This window comes from Primulina tabacum, unplaced genomic scaffold, assembly GCF_025594145.1.
Source record: "Primulina tabacum isolate GXHZ01 unplaced genomic scaffold, ASM2559414v2 Contig1143, whole genome shotgun sequence".
NCBI classification, from domain to species: Eukaryota; Viridiplantae; Streptophyta; class Magnoliopsida; order Lamiales; family Gesneriaceae; genus Primulina; species Primulina tabacum.
Genome location: NW_027460122.1, coordinates 1 through 5,000, shown reverse-complemented (window position 1 = coordinate 5,000; position 5,000 = coordinate 1). Strand labels below are relative to the sequence as shown.

Genomic DNA, 5,000 nt, shown 5'->3' with positions numbered 1-5,000 from the left:
GTTGTTGAAATCTCTTTAGCTGTAAATATCTTTTGATTTGCTCCATTTGAATTTCAATTTGAGCCAAAGGGTAGAAAATTTTGAGGGTTAACAAATAAGACATAGTGCAATAGAGTCAAAACAGGGTATTATAGTAAGAATAGATACCCTGGAGACAAGTAAACTTATCAACAGATTCTCTACCCTCGCTTTTTTCCATTTCATTTAGTTCGTCTATGTTATAGGATAACATAGATGGTTAGAAATCCTTTATCTTTTAAACCTAATCGCTCTTTTGATTTTGGAAAAAACTTTCTTTATCAATATACTTCTTCTTTTACACACACCTCAATTCCATAATAAGAATATAAATAGTTAGGATTCATTAAAAAAATATAGAATCCCCTCGTGGGGAGAAGTCCTTCCCGTATCAGGTACTAATCTATTTTTAACGTCTAATTAGATCGGGAACTTATTCAAAGTTAGAACATAAGCTGGTTCCTTTTTCTTTCTGATAATTAATTGAAGCCGTAGGGCCCTATCCTTTTATTCATTCGACCAAACTCGTTCCGTTCAAGAATTCAACAAGGTTTTGTACCGATCCGATAGGAATGAAATATCCGCAGAACTCTCCATTGAAACGACATGCTTTTTTTTCCATTCATTCCCTTTCAGGATCAGTCGGGGTCTTCCAAACTTTACCAATGGTATGGACGAATTCTTCACTTCATCCAAATGTGTAAAAGATTATAGCCGCACTTAAAAGCCGAGTACTCTACCGTTGAGTTAGCAACCCGAAGAAAATATAGATTAAACATAATCTCAACAAAGGGTATATAGATACAATCAAAATCAATGAAATTTCAATAAAAAGAAAAGAGATTATACGGGCTAATCCCAAATCATTGAGCTAACAAAACAGATTTTCTAATGGATTCGAAACATAAAAATGAATTGATTAGATCAACATACAAGAAATTCTCAGATAAAATAAAAACAGAATTATCAAATGAGTTTAAAGCAAAAAAACCTATGGACAGAAACAAATAGACCCACTTCACTTATCACGATGAATTATATTTGTTCGATACACTGTTGTCAATATTATAAATTTTGAGAAAAGAATATAGTGGAAAAAAACAAAAGAGATTGCTATTAAAATTTATTTTGAAATTCAAATAACTTAAATGCAATAATATTCAAAATTGTCTTGGATTGACACTACATACCTAATCCACAGAGATACAAAAAGTAGAAATGGAATAAAAAATAAGAAAGAATTAAAAAAAATACGGATTTGTTAGTCGATACTCTATTTCATCTATCTAAGTGGAATAAGCAGGCTTGATTCCTTATTGGTTAGTAAAATTGTAATGAAAATCACACAATTGAAGGAAATGCCCGAATTTTTTATTTTTTAATCAATAAACTAACGTTTTGTCGTTCTAGACCACCACCATCGGATTCGACGGAAGGAATGATAAATAGATACGAATCGAGCAAGAAGGGGGGAAAACTAGTAAAGAAAAATTATACAAAGTTATATATAAGTCGCTACCCCCCCTTGGTATTTCTTTAAATTTAAAAGAATTTTGTTTAATTAGACGGAAGTTATTTAAAAACTTCTGCTTTCTTTAAAAGATTCTGAACAGTTCCTGTAGGTTGAGCACCCCTTTCAAGGAAGTATAGAATAGCAGGAACATTTAAATAAGTTTGATTCTTCATTGGATCATAAAACCCCACTTTTCTAAGATCTTTTCCTTCTCTTCGGGATCGAACATCAATTGCAACGATTCGATAGACGGCTCATTGGGATAGATGTAGATGAACAATACCCCCCCTAGAACCGTATAGGAAGTTTTATCCTCGTACGGCTCGAGAAAAAATGATTTGATTCGAATGAACCTAGAAAATCAATTAGACTTTAATTTCATTCGTTTTTTGTCCTTCCTGAAAATTTAAAAGAAACCATTCGTACTCATAACTCAAGTTGAATAACTCTCAAATAGCTCAAAAGTAAATTCTTCTCTTTAGTCAATTTCATTTATTGAGTTGTCTTTACCCGCTTTTTTGTCTCGTTTAAAATTAGATTTGGATGATCCAGTTATTGAGACTATCGAGACAATTAAAATGGGTTTACTTGTTCTTGGATCCTTTAATCTTTATTTTAAATCATTGGGTTTAGACATTCCTTCGGTGCTTCTTAATACTTTCAAAATGGCAGCAACATACCTTTTCATTTGAATTGGAAATATTTGAAATTTGATTTCTTTCTATCAAAGAATCCGATGGACAGTTGATTCCCGCGTAATACACTTTGAATCGAAAAAGTTTGATCAATTACAACAAGTTTCCAATTTAAAAACAAAACTTGTTGAAATTGGATTGGATCCTTTTGATTTCTATATTATTATTATATATAGAAGATACGTTTACGAAGTTGTTCCAATTGATTGATTGGCATTAACCCTAGATCCTTGCCCCCCAGAAATGAATTAATCCTTTCGACTTTTCGACTCGAGCTCCATCGTAGACTATTTACAACCCAACAAAAAAACAAAGGATTCAGGTGTAACAGAACAAACGATGTCGAGCCAAGAGCATCTTCATTCCTCGATAAATAGAAAATAAGATGGTGGATCTAAAAATCCACAACGGATCGTGTCCTTCAAGTCGCACGTTGCTTTCTACCACATCGTTTCAAACGAAGTTTTACCATCACATTCCTCTAATTTGGAACCAGTATGGAATTGATTCAATTATGGAATCATGAATAGTCATTGGTTCAGTTGTACATAAACATCGTAATCTAGACTTTTTATATTCTTATTTTAAATAAGAATATGATGTGATATCTGTATGTGGAACGATTTTTATGAAAAAGTTTTAGCAAGACAATATCTTTAACATCCATAAATCTATTTAACATACATTTTAACATACATAATCTATATAATACAAAATAATAGAAAGTATATAGTTATAACTATATACTTGCATCTTCAAGTGACAATAGGATAGATTATCCTATTTCCTACTTTTTCAATACCAAAGATTCAACTGACAAGAAATCATTAATATTAATAAAGTATTTATAAAAAAAAAAATATCTATAATTGAAAAAGTTTCCTATTTAGAAATACTATCTTTTTTGAAGTAAATTCGCCAATAAGCAGCATGTTTAATCCGATAAGTCTTTCCTTGACTCATCACTGATTTAATTTTAAAATAGATAAATAGATCAAAGATAAAGAAAGAAATAATCCAATTTTATTTTTCGCAAGTGGATCAAAAAATGATATAAGTAAAGATTTGAATCTTTATTCTTTTCATCTGATTACGAAAAGAAAAATATAAAATTATTTGCATTGAAATAGAACGATAATACATACCATATAAGTTAAATATTTCCTCATTTTAACTGTTTATATTTATATGTATTTGTTTAACATAGGGATAGGGTTGAGTAATATTTCAATAATAAATCTTGTCATAAAGTGAATAAAAAGAATAAGATAACCATCCCTGCCTCAATCGTTCCATCGATTTCCAATTTTTCATTAGAGTCAACCACGAAAGACCTAAAAAAATGAAATAGAAAAAGATACATTGGCTCCAAAAATATGTTATAAAACATATGTTATGGAACTTGATCCTTTGTTAATGAGATTCGAACAGATATTTAAATTAATACTAATTACCTCCTGACCACTCCATTATCTATAGCAATAATAGGAATACTATAGCAAATAGCATAAAAACCCTCTGGGGCGGAAGGATTCGAACCTCCGAATAGCGGGGACCAAAACCCGCTTGCCTTACCACTTGGCACGCCCCATTTCCAGTTATATCTAAACTGAAGAAAGAAATAAAATTGGTATATTGGTGTTTGTCAACGTCCAGTCCAAATATATATACTATATCTCTAGGGTCGTAGGATGTTGATACATATAGATATAGAATGCAACTCAATTTATTGATCATTACATAGACGTCAAGTAAGATATTGTATGAAAGCTATATTTCTTCTATTCTCCTTTAAGTTGAGAATTGGAGGATTTTGTAATTGGGTGGCTTAAAAAAGAAGAAGGATTTTTTGTCTACCGTAACTGACTTTCTTCCTTTTTCCTTATATCAAAAACCCAACCAAAATGTAATTATCTCCAAGAACACAAAAATGTCTGTTATGCTTAATATCATTAGTTTAATCTGTATTTATATTAATTCTTCCCTTTCTTCGAGTAGTTTTTTCTTCGGAAAATTGCCCGAAGCCTATGCTTTTTTGAATCCAATCGTAGATGTTATGCCAGTTATACCTCTGTTTTTTTTCTTTTAGCTTTTGTTTGGCAAGCTGCTGTAAGTTTTCGATGAAATCCTTAATAATAATATATCCTATAAGTTTTAGAATATGAACCCTCGATTCGTACATTGAGCTAGTGGCTGGCTTACCAACCATTTCTTCTCTTCATTTTTTGACCCCTTGTTGCAGCAAAAGACCCTAACCCTATTAGGGTCTACCACAATATCTAATTTCGATATGAAAGATATTTTTGTTAATGAAAAAAAAAATGCATTTTTTTTGTAACAATTAATTTCTATTTCTAGAAAAAAAAAAAGAGGTGTCAAAATAGGATATGTGGTAGAAAAATGGAAGATCTATTCTCTTTTTTTTTTCCAAAAAATCATTTGGAGATTGTGTAATGCTTACTCTGAAACTCTTCGTTTATACCGTAGTGATATTTTTTGTTTCTCTCTTTATCTTTGGATTCCTATCTAATGATCCGGGACGTAATCCTGGACGTGAAGAATAAGATCCTAAGGGTTTTCTTTGATTAATTTTCAAATCTTCTTAGGATTTTATCTATATTCTACACGTTTAACTAAGATTTGAAAAATTTGAAAAAATCAATCAAGTCATCAACGGAAACGGAAAGAGAGGGATTCGAACCCTCGGTACGAATAACTCATACAACGGATTAGCAATCCGACGCTTTAGTCCACTCAGCCATCTCTCCCAATGA

General features: G+C 31.2%; 1 non-coding gene across 1 annotated transcript; it reads right to left on the bottom strand.

Moving 5' to 3' along the window:
* Positions 1-4,906: 4,906 nt before the first annotated feature.
* On the bottom strand, positions 4,907-4,994 carry TRNAS-GCU (transfer RNA serine (anticodon GCU)). Its single transcript has one exon. It is a non-coding gene; the product is annotated as a tRNA-Ser (tRNA).
* Positions 4,995-5,000: the final 6 nt, after the last annotated feature.